Here is a 16,720-nt window from a genome sequence, read left to right as displayed (position 1 = left end):
ACAAAACCTCTGTTTTGATGAACAATCCTAATCCAAGTAGGTTTCCTGGGTTCTTTTCTTAAAAAACCTAGGGACATACGTACAAGGAGTTAACGCTGCCGTAGCGTCAATTTTTTTACATTACCGAGGCAATCTTTTTCTTGCCTTATTTAAAAGCGAAAACATGCGTTTTTATTATCGCCACTTCTGTTAGCGAGAGTTAATGAAAATTAGATGCAAAGTAGGCCTTCCCGTGCAAAAACTGCCAGTTACCCCACTTTGCGATTTTAACAAGGAATTCTTGTATGGTGCAAAACACAAAAAACTGCCTCTAACTGCAGTTTTTTAAGACGAGAAAATAGCTTGTCATAAAAATGGTGCAAACACTTGAGACCTAATTTTAGAAGGATTTGGTGCTGGAAAGTGCTGTAAAGAAAGTTGCTGCGCTGCCCTGCGACAATACTACAGGGCAGGAATACGCACCATCAATAAGCATTGCAACACTTTTCACTACACCCTTCCTGCGACACCATGGATGCACTGCATTCACTGTACGGTGCACCATGTTGCAATTAATGACAGATACATCTGGAATCCTGACGTATCTCTCTGCGCTTAAGTCACGCATTGCTGCAGTTGTGTCACAACCATGAAGTAACTCCAGCATTGCATGGGGCTAGCCTATCCCTGTGGCACTGCGGCACCCTTACGCCTTCTGTGTGGCAGGCGTAAGATACTGACGCAGTGGCATCCTACAAGTGTTTCAGTGAAATCTGATGGATTTCACTGCGCCACTCCTATGAGGCTTTGTTGCGTGGGAGCGCCCACCCTTCATACATTGTACCTGACACATGTATAATATGGCACAGAACTTCACAAGGTCACATATGTCTAGATGCGTCACTTTGCAAATATGGAGCAACAAGGTGCAAGAATCAAGCGGCAAGTACATCAAAATAATGACGCACCGGCGGGGTGAAACCGTCAGAAGGGGCTCATGAATAAGCCCCCCATGTCTTTTTCCCTACGTTGGCGCACAATGCTTGCCATGTGCCAAAGCAGGCACTCTTGCACCATGGTGCAAGGGTGACTGTGCTGCAGAGTTGGTTGATGTTGTGACTCCATCTCTTCTCGAGACGTCTGCAGGTGGGGCTGGCCTAGTGGAGAGCGGAAATGAACCAGTTGGCCCCCTTGGAGTGTTGTTTGCTGGTCTTTTCTTGAGGGGTGCCAGAGTGTTGGCGCATTTGGTGATCCATTGGTGGAGGTTGCATGCTGGGGTAGTGGCTTCTGTAAACATTAGCGGGGTGGTGGTGCTGAGGGAGTTGACTGGAAGTTCTTCGGTGGCCTTAATTCAGCTGCGACAGGGGTGGGGCAATGATGGCAATGGTGTAAACAATGATGGTCAGTCCAGGTGAGTCCTGTGGTGTGGCTCTAGTTGAAGTTCCTGCTGGTGGAGAAGACAGCCTTGAGGGTGTGTCAGGCTATATGGGTTGGTGCGGTGACTAGTTGCTTGAGTCTGATATTGGCGAGGTACCCCAGGAGGGGGGTGGTGTTCTGGTCACTGAGGTTGTCCAGGTGGAACTTGAGGTCTCCGAGTAGGATGTAGTAGGTGGATGGGAGAGCCTGGGACAGAAAGAGGTCTACAAAGGCATCAGTGAAAGGGGGTTCATGACTCGGGGGCCTGTAGATGAGGGTGCCACGGAGGGTGGTGCTGGGGTTAGTCCAGATTTGGAAGAGTAGGTGTCCCATGGTCACGGTCGGCTCATTAGAGGGCGTTGTCAGTGGGAGTGTGATTTTTTAGACAATGGCAATGCCTCTTTCTGGGCACTCGGGATGGTTCATAGGGGTGCATTTGTAGTCGTCGTGGATAGTGATGGCGATGTTTGGTTCGGAGCAGAGGTTGGTCCTGGTTTCTGTGAAGAAGGCGATGTCTAAAGAGGTGGCATCGAGGAGGGCCCAGATTTCATTGCATGCTTGTGGAGGGACCGCTCGTTGAGGAGGATGCAGTTGAGCCGGTCGTCTGCGCTGTTGGTTGGCTGGGCGGCAGGAGGCACTGGTGTGCTGATATGGCAGAAGGTGCAATTCGAAGTTGTTGCAGGCGCAGGGTTCAAGAGAATTCTACAGTGTTGCTAGATGGCCAGCGGTGTGGAATCCAGGGTTGATGGCGAGGAGGGTGCTTGCACTGTAGCGGTCGAGTGTCTGAGAGGAAGGGTCCTTGGTGTTGGGCGCGGTCCACGGTTGGGCAAACGCAGACAAGCTTGCCTTTGGCGCACCAGTGGTGGGCCCGCTGCGCCTGGCCGCACTGCTGCCGATGTTGAGTAATGCTGCGGGGAGGACTGGACAGCTGGGAGGCAGGAAACACAGGAAAGGACACTGGAGGGGGCAGGGATGCGGGGGTTGAGCGGGGTTGTATATATTTTATTTTTACATTCTTACCTTGAAGCCGGGTCCCGCAATTCTTCTGTTTTCCTGCTCTCCTGAGTTTGCTTCCAGGATCAGGAAGCAGACAGACAGGCTCCCTCCCCAAAGCCAATCTCAAAGCTGCAATGCGGCATTGTGATTGTTCTTGAGTGCTGTGACAAGGCGTTCAGCCAGGGGCTGGAGGGGTGGCCATGTTCTCCATGCAGGCTGTAATGCAGCCTGCATTGCGAACAGGGATATGCGCATGACTGCTTTGGGTGGCCTGAGAGGGTCAACCAAACAGTCACTGTGCACTTGAGTGGGCATACCACTCCGCCCCAACCCTGCTCCAAGAGCAGGAGCAGCACTACCCACCCTCCCACCCGCCAAGGAAACATAGCATGAGTACATCAGACAATTATCATCATGTTATGTTTCTTCTTCTTGCATTGCTTGAAAGCAGTGGGGTGAGGCTGTTTCACCACAGCGGATCAGCCGCCACTGGGGCTGCGTCACCCAGAGGTGTTAGGCCTGGGCGACTCGTCCCCCAGGCCTCCTCTGCTACACGTCCCACCTTCTCCTCACCTGGACATTGGCACTATGGTAGATCATTGTAGGCGATGCAGACCTCCCTACATTGGTGCGCTGGAGTGCCTCTATCGTTCACAGCTCCAAGGGGCGCAAGGCGGTCTTCTCACACAGGTCAGCAACATGTCTCCATGACACCTGCCAGACTTCACTACCAGGTAAGGGCGATAGCCGTGCCTCAAGGTCTCCCACCACGGTCCAGCATCTCCACAGCACCTCTGCCTCCCACTCCAGGCCCCCAACCGCAGGCCCAGTGAAGCCTCGGGCCCGGGACTGTCGGTGCTTTCAAGGTTTTGGATGCCATAGTGTTGCAAGGAGTGCACAATGAAAAGTGATGCCTCACTGATGGTAAACATTGTTTACATTGCGGTGTTTACACCGCAGTGCCTTTACAACGATGCCATTACAACGCAAGTTGTTACTACGACTTGCGCTGGATGGCACTGTTGGACAAGGAATGTTGTAATTTTATATTCCAACACCTGCCCTACTGTTACGTGGACTGGTGTTGGAATATAAAATTATAATATTCCAAAATCCGCGCCCTCCAATGCAAGTCGTTGTAACGCCCGCGTTGTCAAGTACCGCGATTTAAAAGATTGCGTTGTACTGACATACATCCCTCACTGATTTGGTCCAGCAATGTGCCTCTTTTCATAGATGTAGCCCTGAATTTCCTCTTTCCCTGGGACTCTGACTGGTCATCCTGGCTGTTGGGGGGCTTGAGAGGGTTGTTGATCTGTGGTGCACTTGGCCCTGGCTGCTCCATTCTGCATTCCATTGGTTTATTTCCTACTTTTCATTGGAGGTGGACTAATTGGCTATTTTTGCCTCTTAAGGCAAAAAAAGTCAAATTGGGCGGACTAACGTGAGTTTTTTTGCCGCTAATGGGCCTTTCAGCAGTTTTCGCCTGCTAACTTCAGAATTTGTATCGTCTTCACACTAGTGTTACAGACAGTTTCCACTGCGGCTCCCTGAAACTATCACCATGTAGCAACGTGTTGTAAATACATTGCTAACAGGGCAATAGTTTTCGTCGATACGCCGCGTTAGGAAAATAGCAGCTAACTAGCGTTAGCGTAGTTAACGGCAGTTCTTGTATATATGCCCCCTAGTTTGATACCTCGAGTGCTTCTGCTATGGCATCAATCTAATATCAAAGCAGTCCCCCTGATCTGAGAGGAAAATGTCTGCAGGGCTTCCCATATCACCAGTTCTCCTTCTGCACTCCTTTTAGGTGCTTCAACTGTAAGTGTGTAAGTTGAGACGGAGGCTCAATGACAGTTATAGAATTTCTTAATAAAATCTCTTCTACAGGCATAGATATAAATAGAAACAGGAGAGACAGGTCCCTTTTTAGGATGCCCTCCGTCTCAACCTACACACTAACCAGAGATTGAGAGACAAACACGAATAAATATCGGAGTTTTTTGATAGATATGCTCTTTTCCGTGTTTCCTCGGTCTTTTTGTCGACATTATCTGAAATAATAATGTCCTCTGTAAGACAAGAAGGTTGGCCAACTAAGTTTGCCAGGAAGGTGTTAATAAGCAATAAGTGTAGAAGATGCAAGTTCCATTTAGACAAAGGGTGCAGTCTGCCCATGAATCTTGGCACTGAGACCCTATCAGCTCATTCACTTACTCTGCGGTAAACTCTGGACAGCTGATTACAGGAAGCTTTGAAACTGTAACCTTCTAGAACTGCTGGAATCATTTCCTATTGATGGAAAGCTATTCTTTATCCTCTGGTAAAGAGATTCGATGAGAGCTAAGAGATAACAGCTTGTATCTCCTTCTTCTGAATATATTTGCCTCTAGGAACAACAGACTCATCAAGAAACCCCAACTCTTCTTCATCATAGTCACAGGATGCCCAAGAAGAGCAAGAAGGAGAAGAAATATAAAATTGAGAAGCATCCGAGGAAACCAAAGAATATTGTACATCTCTCTTTGTGACAATCGTAAGCATCTGTTTGCAATTTGGCCATCTCCCGTAATTGTCTCTCACCATAGGTCCAGAGTGGGATCTCCAATCCGACTGTCTCCTTATGCAATGCAAAGAACTGATCCCTGGAGAAGAAGGACAATATGATGCTTCTTTTGAGAAGGTTTTCTCATCGTGAGATTCAGCATGAGACAAAGACACAAAAAGAGCCCTTGAATAAGAAAAATTGGTACCTAATGAAGTTGACCCCGATATGCCTGCCTAGGAAATTAATGGACGCTAAAAACAAATCCTTTACATGTATATTCTTAGATATAAAGGTTTCAATATGTTTTGACAACAAAGTGTGTCACTGTCAACGAAAGACGATTTTAAGCAGCAAAACTAAAACAGTAACATTTTTAGGACCCAAACGGGTAATATGAGTCCTTTATTTATTACTAGCAGCCCGTCCCGACGTTGTCCGGGTATGAATTGCTGCCGGCCAGTAGTATATTGTTTTGTAGGATTTCGTTTTGATAGCATTTCTTATCTGTGACAGGCCTGTGAAACGCTCCGATTCACAGTGCACTGCTGATGCACTTAAGAGTGCGCGTTCAGTAGTGTGTGAACTCGAGTTTCCCTACTTTATTTTTCCTTGCAATATTATATAGCGCAAACTCGACAACATGGCATGAGCACAATTTACATTACAGAAGAACACATTCATTTGTGGGAGGCACGGGGAGACAAAGCGATTTGCCTGGAATCACAGGATGTTGAGCTGATGCCGAGATTCGAACGTAGCTCCCCAGCTCTAAAGTTTGCAATTCTAGAACTTGTGGCGGGAGGTGTGTCTAAAAGTGTATGTCGGTGCTGGCCATCAATGAGAGAGACCTGTGCATTTTTCAAATGGGTGGTGAAAAAATATGAGTATGTTGCTGGAGATGTGGGCTGCCGTGCCACCAATGTACTTACCGGGGGAGGGTAAACACCCATTATTCCGCAACTTTCTTTCCGCATACCATCACTCCGCATACTTTCACTACGAAAGTACCATGACTCCACAATGCCATTATAGCGCATGGCATTACACTTTATTTGCTTTTACCACTCATACATTTACAACGAAATTCGTTGTAAATGCATGAATGGTAAAAGCATGTTTTTTTTTTATGTTTGGATAAGGTAAGTATGGGTATAGGGGTATATAATTTGGGGTGTTTGGGTATTTTAAGGGTTCAGATATAGTTTTGGGTTATGGGGTACAGGGGTAGTTTTAGAGTTTAGGGATAGGTATGGGTTTTGGGGTATAGGGGTATTTTTAGGGTTCAGGGGTAGGTTTGGGTTTTGGGGTACAGGGGTATTTTAAGGGTTCAGGGCTAGGTTCGGGTTTTTGGGGTACAGGGGTATTTTTAGGGTTCAGGGCTAGGTTTGGGTTTTGGGGAACGGGTATTTTAGGGTTTTGGGGGTACAGGGTTATTTTTAGGGTTCAGGGCTAGGTTTGGGTTTTGGGGGACAGGGGAATTTTATGGTTTAGGGATAGGTTTGGGGTACAGGGTATATTTATAGGGTTAAGATGGGTTAGTGTTTAAGGGTGTTGGTGTATTTTAAGGAGTAAGGGTGGGTTATGATTATGGGGTGCAGGGGTATTTAAAGGGAGCAGGGTGGGATTAGCACACAATATGAGACATGGCATGAAGAGCGGAACGTACCACACGCCCCTCAGCGTTTGTCACGCCTACAGGACAACGCAGACACGCCCACAAGGGACTACTTTGCTGGCATGGTTGTTTTACCTTTTAAATGTATATGGTGGGCGTCTGCATAGCCTATGTCCTCTGCTGCAGCTGCCCTTTCCAACGCTGTATTGGGTGTTGTGACTGGTGCTGTGGTTCCTGAGATTACCCGCCTCAAAGGTTTGGGCTCTCTCTTTATTATATTAGTATAGATAGGGAGGTATCAAATTACAATGAGAACAGACATATAGACAGAGATTAACAAGTCTAAATTCATAAATACATAACAAAGTCTAATATACCAATCTCAAAAAGTAATCAACAACAGTGTAACCATCCCATTGTCATCAATCACATATAGATATAGAATAAAAACAATGGTGTGGTTAGTCCATCATTTTAGTTTTTTTACTAAATGAAAGCTGAAATCCACAAGGGCTGTCAGGTAAGGGATTAACCCAATTCTAGTTCCTCTTATGCAAAAACAGTTTTTACCTTAGCAGGCCTTCTCATTGTCCCCCCCAAAGCACTATCCCTGACATGGGCCATGCTCCATGCGGGTGAAGTCTGCCACAGATAACATCAGAAAAACAGAAGCATTTTAATCCCCTACGGCTGAGGACAACAAACAACTATACCTAGGTCATGATTGTAGTTTCCAGGTCGCTAGAAAGCAAATCCATTGGGAAACCTTTATGTCATGCCATGGAATGGGTACATTTACCAACTCAGACACCAGTTATAGCCTTTCCAGGCTATTTTGTGATGGCGATTACTGTGGTTAGAAATATCAATTTATCCTTCGAGTGTTGTATGACCCAAACTCTTTCACAGCGAGCATCTTGTTTACATGTCCCTTCTCAAATTTGAATGTAATGCCTACCTTTACAGAACAAAAAGTGGAATGGTGCACCCGTAAGCAAATTAGTAAATGACTCTTTAGGTCCATTAGAAAAATTCCTGCTTTATTAAAATCCAATATTCAAAATCGTAAAATCCAATGAATAAACGCATCCAGCCAACGTGTTTGGTTCAAGCTATCTTGAACTTTATCAGGGCTAATATTTATGTTTCAATCGGTGTCAATTGTGATTTCCATTTGGCCATCACATTTTTTCTCTATTATTCACTCTGCGACGCAAATGTCTGTAGTTTATTGCAGGGATAATTGTTCCCCTAATCCTAATACCTGAATAGGTATTGAAAACGAAAACACAGCGTTCAGTCCTTCAAATGCCTACCTTTACATTGAAGATTTGGATAAACAGGAAACACATAAACGTATCAAAACAATTGACAGATCCACCAAAAATTGGCTGTTCCCATTACCCATTCAAGGCTCTATAATCTATCTATATTTTAGGCTGGACCACTTCATATTCTTGTGAGACAAAATTTATAAAGTGATGTATGAGGTATTATTGAGCATGTTATCAGGCATGTTTACCGCACTATACAAAGAGAAAAGTACTACTTTACATTTTTAAAATGCTAAGGCATTCGTTTTTAAAAAGTTGAGCCTCCGTGGTGTAACTCATTATAGCTGCTTGTTCACCTTTAACTTTATTTAAAGAAAATGTAACAAGGAGTGTACTGGCTTGATTTTAATGTAATGTCTGTGTGAAGCCCTTTCTAGTTACGTTCTTAGCCATGGTAAAAGCCACGGTTTAATCTATCCTGAGAATTTGTGTGCTCACAATCATATCCCCAAAAAGTTGGAATTGTGCGGGTCTGCTCAGAAGTCACTGATAAACTCAACTGTGTGAGCAGACTATTAAATAAGGATTCCTGTTTGTTGGAGGGGAGGGGTGATATAATCCTTTAGGTGCATTTTATAGAGGAGGTATAGTGGTTGAAAGGTTACTGTAAAGGATTATCTGTGCATAATATTTTGAAGTCTTATGTTATGGGTGGTAATGGAGATACTTATTTGCTACTGCATTAAGAAGGAACAGAATTAGAGCTGCAGTTTGTTTTCTGTGTATATCAACATATTCACAGATTTAGTTTGTGGAAACCTGAAGGACAGATAACAGTCTTGAAAAATACGTTTATTAAAATTTTCACCTAACAAATTCTAAAGTAGACACATAAGGGCTGAGGACAAATCAGGTGAAGTGGTATTCCTGGGTGGGATATCACTCCGTCAGATCACAACTGGCCTGGTGTTACTACACTCAGTATTACAGGGTTCAGGAGCACTGGGCCCAATTTTACCATAATGCCAAAATGTGCTTGATAAAATTGCATGTGGTATGGACAGGGGCGACGGACAAACGTGCAGCTAAGTCACCTCACCACATGGGCCACCCACCTTCTACAGGGCATGATTCTCCCAGCCAGCCCATTTCTAGCTTGACCCGTGCCGTACTTATCGCCCATGACTCCCACAACACTCACTTGCACCTTCCTCCCATTTATCAATTACTCAGAACAGGTGTTAGTTGGGGGTGAAGAAGTCCCCAGATTTGTGCATAACCAAGCAGATAAATGCCTAGTAACTATAATGAAAACTTATAATTGTAAAGTGAAATGGTGTGATTATCGTCTTGAACTAATGATTGCAGACCCCGTTATTTTGGTGCCCCTGCACCATGCATTTCAAAATTGGAAAGAAAGGAGGAGACAGAAGTAGATGTATACACCGGGGAGCTTGTTCACTTCTTCATCACATAGGGCAATAAAATGGAAGACTATGTGTGGTGCACAGTGTGGTGGAGCGGGTGAAAGTGATTAAAAATACCTTGCTAGTGGACTAAAATATCTTATTATCACTCCTATGTTGGTATATCTAAAAGGGAGTTTTACACGGAAAAACCTAACTGTAATGGGTAGGAGTTCTGTGTAAGATCAACATGTTTCGAGCCTACCCCTAGCTCTTCATCAGGACCACACAGGGACCATCCCTGTGTTTGCTACTCTTATCAAACCAAAATGTGGAAAATGAAAATTTAAATGAACAAAACGCTGCCACTGATAAAGCATGCGTGATTATACGTACGATCTCTATGTCACATAGTGTATCTGTAACAGTAAAAAGGAACATGGTTAGAGAGCAGCCCCCTCTCTATATGGAGTAGGTGGTTACACATTTTAAAGTACTTTCATGGCGGTGATGTGCTCCTTAATGAGGCTTGCAGTCGTCCAGGCTTGCATCATGGATGTAACCTAAAAGGTATAAACATGCCCAGCGAACGTGCTGCATGGTGTATGGTAAATGTAAAAACACACAACATATATGAGGTGACTAACACATGACACAAATAAAGACAGGACAAACATGATTGATTAAAAGCACATACCATACACCACGCAGCATGTTCACCGGGCATGTTTACACCTTTTAGGTTACATTCATGATGCGAGACTGGACGACTGCACACCCCATTAAGGAGCACATCACCAGCATGGAAGTACTTTAAAATGTGTACCCACCTACTCCATATGAGAGAGGGGGCTGTTCTCTAACCATGTTCTTTTTTTACTGTTACAGATACACTACGTGACATAGAGATCGTACGTATAATCACGCATGCTTTATTAGTGGCAGCGTTTTGTTAATTTAATTTTTCATTTTCCACATTTAGGTTTGATAGGAGTGGCAAACACAGGGCTGGTCCCTGTGTGGTCCTGATGAAGACCTAGGGGTAGGCTCGAAACATGTTGATCGTACACAGAACTCCTACCCATTACAGTTAGGTTTTTCTGTGTAACACCCCCTTTTAGATATACCAACCTAGGAGCGATAACAAAGTATTTTAACCCACTAGCAAGGTATTTTTAATCACTTTCACCCACTCCACCACACTGTGCACCACACATAGTCTTCCATTTCAGTGCTCCTATGTAGGTTCCGCAAGTCGTAGCACGCCCCAGTTCGTAAAGAACTGGGATGGCCCCAATGACGAAGCATGTCACCGTGTGGAAACCCTGGTGATTGAGGGGACTCAAGAAAGAAATTTTTCTTTCCTAAAGGATATTTCTGATCATATCGTTTCAGAGCCTTTTTCTTTTTGACTGGGTCCTTAAACCCAAGACCTCTGATTTTATTTGGAGTATACATTAAGGAAGGCAGACCCAGTTGACACTAACCTCTACCTCCCTTCCCCTTTTGTGAACCACTTCTATATCACCCCTTGAGTGCAAAAAAATAAGCAAGTATTATAACTAATAAATTACATAGCACAACACAAATTTTAACTTGGCTGATGAGGCGTAAGATATACTCTCAGAGACAATTTAAAGCTCCACAAATATTACTTCTCCCTTTTACATTAGGGTTCAGTTTGACTTGGGCTACAAAAATATATAAACAAAAGGAGAAGAATGGCTAATGAGTGATAGGGGAATACCTATCATTCACTGCAATTGTCAATGTAAACATGCGCCATCCATTATTTTATTCCTACCTACATGGTACGTCCCTTGTATTGTATGCTTAAGGAAAACACCCATTTGTAAAGCAGGGTTAGAATAGACTACGGTACTTAAACATACTTGAACTCAAAATGTACTTTATCTGTTACAGAGGCAGCATAATGTGATTCTAGTAGTCGATTTTGCGATCTGACTGGATATTTATAATTACAAACGTTTATTATAAATAGGGTCTCATGTCTCAATTGAACATGGTCCATAAGCTGAAAATACCAGTCAAATAGCCGACATTTTTGTTTTTTTGCCTAAAAATATGGGGGACTGGTATCTGTTTTAGCTGCCAAGGTGTCCCATATTGTGTCTCCTCTCACTTTACATGCTTTATTTCTTAGTTCTCCGCGGTATTTCACCAAGTGGAGACTTTGAGCGAAAGAAGGCAGATCCCTAACGCTAACACAGATCTTATGATTCTGATGAGGCTGGCAACTTCCGAGGTTAATGGGGGCCTCATAATGAGCACCTAAAGTTTGCACCACTTCATTTGCACCTCTGTATTTTGCCACTGAAAGGAGCATCATAATGGCTGAAATCAATTTAGCAGAGGGAGGGTTGTTTAAAAATGCGTTCCCTAGAAGCGGATGTCATGAACCCTAAAAAATAAACAGAGGGATTTGAAGGATATTATTTCTTGCACGGGAAAGTAATGTAGATCTAGGCGTAGGTGAAAACAGTCAGCACTGTACATTTTTTGAGTCATTGTTATATCACTCTGTAGGTCGTGGTTCAATTGTATACCACATTGACCCGCATGCTGTTATGTTGTGTTACATGAATTGAGTACTAAACAATAATATTAACCAATGCTATCAGTGGGCCAGGAACTGCCAGGGCCGAACCCTGACACAGCAAACATACATTGGGAAAGTAAATAGATCGGGCCTTTATATGGTGATGAAATGTTGGAATAAATAAATAAATAAATCTATCTATCTATCTATCTATCTATCTATCTATCTATCTATCTATCTATCTATCTATCTATCTATCTATATATATATATATATATTTTTTTTTTTTTTCACCAAACCTCCCACACCAGTTTCAGGACGCACACGCAGCTGATTAATCCAAGGGATTTATTTCCAGGGCATACCAACAATTCTTTTCCGGATACAATTCAATTGCCGACGCGTTTCGAGGCAGCAAGCCTCTTCATCTGGGCAGCTGGAAAGAATAATCATAGAGTTGTTTGCATGCCGTTTTTATGTCCCCGCCTCGTTTCAGCAAAGAGCACGGCATGCTGGGATTGGCACAAGAATACCAACTTTCAATCTGGACCCCTACTATAGGGAATATAATATGCTGCATTGGAAATATCATGGACCCCACTTAGGGTGCAAATGTACTGTAGGGAATGGACTACCAATCCCAGCATGCCGTGCTCTTTGCTGAAACAAGGCGGGGTTGTACTGGATGAGTGTACACCCAAGAAAATAAACCTGGCGTAAGGACTACAAAATTTCTGACTGGAGTGTCCTTAATTGTTAAACAGCCCGTGGATATGGGAACTGTGTGTTTTTGTATATATATATATATATATATATTACCTACTGGCGGTCGCCAGTAGGTATATATAGTTAGGATTTTTTCTCTATGGGATTTTTGAAAATTCTATGTCTAATAACTTTGGCGTTTGTGGACGGAATTGGCTGAAATTTTCAGGAAAATGGAACATTTTGTTTGTGAGCAGCCCCTGACAATTTGGGGGGGTTTCATCAAGGGGGGGGCCGAGAAAAAAGGGGGGTCCCAAAACACGTTTTTCCCATGTTAATTTCCATAGGGCGGTTGGCCTCACTTTTAGCTCGAACGGCTGAATGGATTTGCACGAAACTTGGCAAAATTGTAGGGACTGTTAGCCCGATGTGCCTTTGCTAGGTCTCAATATATGTGCTCCAGTGGATTTTGAGTAATTTAGGTTCAAAAAAAGATATATATCTGGGCGGAGCCTAACCACACATCTGATCTGATTGGCTGTCAGCACTTCATCCAAGAAGTGTTGGCAGCCATCTTGGGACCAATATACCTGATAGCACCTCATTAAAAAGCATTGTAGTTAATAGAGGGTTTTAGGACTTTAGTTACATTATAAATCATTTGTTGATGGTACCATACTCGTTTTAGGAATTGTGGTGGGTTCTAAGGTGATTTTACCATGTGAAAAAACCTTCTGCTGTGATATCATGAATATTGTTTGAAAGAAAACTAATATCTCATGATTTTCCCACAGTGGTTTGGAAGGGGATCTATAAGCTAAACTGAAAGCATATTTTCTGTAAATTCACATTATCTTTCTCAGTCATGTGAAAATGAAGTCTGACATTCTCAGTAAAACATGTACATCCAACAAGGACAGAGACTGTCAGTTGATTCCTTTGTGTTCTACTGCAGCCTCCTAGAGTGTTCTAAAGAACAACTAGAGCGCTAACAGTCCTACTTATTACAAAGGTATGGCACACCTGAAGCCATCTTGATTGGAATAAAGTGGTAACTCATAAAACATTTAATTTAAAAAGAAACAACATGAGGGGGTATATTTTGCCATAGAAAGTATGATTAGTGCTGCAGAATGAAAAATTAGGGCACATTTTGAGTGACTTCTCAAATCCTTTTCTATTTCATTAAAACATTCTGACATGCAGTCTCCCAAAATGGCCACCAGAGACAAAAGAGCCCAAATGTAGCCCAAATATCACCCAGATGTAGCCCAAGTATAGCCCAATGACAGAATGTCCCAGAGTGTTCTAAAGAACAACTAGAGCGCTAACAGTCCTACTTATTACAAAGGTATGGCACACCTGAAGCCATCTTGATTGGAATAAAGTGGTAACTCTTAAAACATTTAATTTAAAAAGAAACAACATGAGGGGGTATATTTTGCCATAGAAAGTATGATTAGTGCTGCAGAATGAAAAATTAGGGCACATTTTGAGTGACTTCTCAAATCATTTTCTATTTCATTAAAACATTCTGACATGCAGTCTCCCAAAATGGCCACCAGAGACAAAAGAGCCCAAATGTAGCCCAAATATCACCCAGATGTAGCCCAAGTATAGCCCAATGACAGAATGTCCCAGAGTGTTCTAAAGAACAACTAGAGCGCTAACAGTCCTACTTATTACAAAGGTATAGCACACCTGGAGCCATCGTGATGGGAATAAAGTGGTAACTCTTAAAACATTTAATTTAAAAAGAAACAAAATGAGGGGGTATATTATGCAATAGAAGGTATTATTAGTGCTGCAGAAAGAAAAATTAGGGCACATTTTGAGTGACTTTTCAAATCCTCTTCTATTTCATTAAAAAATTCTGACATGCAGTCTCCCAAAATGGCCACCAGAGACAAAAGAGTCCAAATGTAGCCCAAATATCACCCAGATGTAGCCCAAGTATAGCCCAATGACAGAATGTCCCAGAGTGTTCTAAAGAACAACTAGAGCGCTAACAGTCCTACTTATTACAAAGGTATGGCACACCTGAAGCCATCTTGATTGGAATAAAGTGGTAACTCTTAAAACATTTAATTTAAAAAGGAACAAAATGAGGGGGTATATTTTGCCATATGAATTATGATTAGTGCTGCAGAAAGAAAAATTAGGGCACATTTTGAGTGACTTCTCAAACCCTCTTCAATTTCATTAAAAAATTCTGACATACAGTCTCCCAAGATGGCCACCAGAGACAAAAGAGCCTAAATGTAGCCCAAATATCACCCAGATGTACCCCAAGTATAGCCCAATGACAGAATGTCCCAGAGTGTTCTAAAGAACAACTAGAGCGCTAACAGTCTTACTTATGACAAAAGTATGGCACACCAGAAGCCATCTTGATTGGAATGAAGTGGTAAGTCTGAAAACACTCAATTTAAAAAGGAACAACATGAGGGGGTTAATTTTGCCATAGAAAGTATGATTAGTGCTTCAGAAAGAAAAATTAGGGATCATTTTGAGTGACTTCTCAAATCCTCTTCTATTTCATTAAAAAAATTCTGACATGCAGACTGAAACATGCACTTTGAATACCAGCAGCAGACGTCCCTGGTGAGCAGTAGCTTTACTACAGTGATCTAATGTGCAACTAGAGTGCTAACATTCAGAATTTATGGCAAATGTGTGACACATCTGAATGCCTTCTTGATGGAACCAAAGTAAACAAGCATTGAAAATGCAATAGATCTCGCCCTCGTTTAAGTTAAAGCCATTCTGTTTGTAATGAGGTGGCTTTTTAGCTTTGCTTTTATTAGTGTTTTTTCAACTTTCATGTAAATAACATGCATCTGTATGCATATAAGTATATGTATGCATGCATTTATGTTTGTATTTATATAGATATACAGATGATATATGTTTATATATGTATGTATATATATATATTCACTGAAAAAACCATAGGCTATAGACCATATATAGTTAGGAATTAGCATTTACAAAACCTTGAAAATTCACTGAAAAAACCATAGGTTATAGACCATATATAGTTAGGAATTAGCATTTACAAAACCTTGAAAATTCACTGAAAAAACATAGGTTATAGACCATATATAGTTAGGAATTCGCATTTACAAAACCTTATTTTACTCACACAAAACCATTGAAATTCCATATATAGTTAGTTGCACTAACTATATATCGCGCACCCGCAATCCACTGCTGATGATGTCACATATTACATCATTCATGACATGGCCAGTGACATCACTGATGACATCACTGATGACATCTCAAATGACATCACTGATGACATCACTGATGACAACATCCAGTGACTGTATGTTTCTGTAAAGTTAAAATATGTCTTACATATTGAAGAATGAGTGGATGTATAAATGTCTGGATGAAGGATTTAGTAGGTGCATGACTGACTGTATGAGTGAGTGATTAAATGTGTCTCACTGAGTGCATGGGTTAGTGACTAAACTGTCTTAATTTGTGCATCATTATGTCTGTTGTTCTGTAAACTGTTGCATGTGTTGATAAGTAGCTATATGAGTAACTATATGGGTTATTGATTGGTTGCCCAAGTATTTGTATGGGAGACTGAGTGTGTGTGTGGGTGGCTGGGAGGTGTATGACTCTGTGCATAGATGTGTGAGCAGTTGATTCACTAGATGTATGGTTTCAAAAGTGCATGTGGAAACAGCTGTATGGGCGGTTGACTGTGTGCATGAGGGTATTGGTGAGTGAATGGATATCTCAGTGCTACATGTCAAAGTAAGTACATATGTAAAACACAGTACATGTGAGAGTTGACATATATAAATAACTGTGCATAAGAGCCAGTGAATGTGTGAGTGGCTGTATGGATCATTGTGAACTTGTATCAGGGATTGTATAAGAGAGTAAATATGTGTTAGTATATGTTTGAATAAGTAAAGTTTGTATAACTGTATAGTTGAGGAAATGGAGGTGTGATTGATTCTTTGCATGACTGACTAGGTGTGTGAGTAACTCCATGGATGAGTGACAGTCTGTGAGTGTCTGTTTACACTGATTGTATCTAAGGTTATAATAGAGTCTGAAGAGGTTCATCGTATTATCACATGAATGATATCATCAGTGATGTGATCAGTAATGTCAAATGAGATGTCATCAGTGATGTCATCAGTGATGTCATTTGAGATGTCATCAGTGATGTCATTTGAGATGTCATCAGTG

At 42.3% G+C, this 16,720-nt stretch overlaps 1 protein-coding gene across 1 annotated transcript in view; it reads left to right on the top strand.

Moving 5' to 3' along the window:
* The window catches only part of CAPN9 (calpain 9), a 301,607-nt gene that overhangs the window by 243,144 nt on the left and 41,743 nt on the right, over window positions 1-16,720 (top strand). The gene's annotated exons all lie outside the window — the stretch shown is intronic.

Source organism: Lissotriton vulgaris, chromosome 6, assembly GCF_964263255.1.
Source record: "Lissotriton vulgaris chromosome 6, aLisVul1.2, whole genome shotgun sequence".
Taxonomy (NCBI): Eukaryota; Metazoa; Chordata; class Amphibia; order Caudata; family Salamandridae; genus Lissotriton; species Lissotriton vulgaris.
The sequence above is the reverse complement of the archived record's forward strand: the minus strand, read 5'-3'. Positions and strand labels throughout refer to the sequence as shown.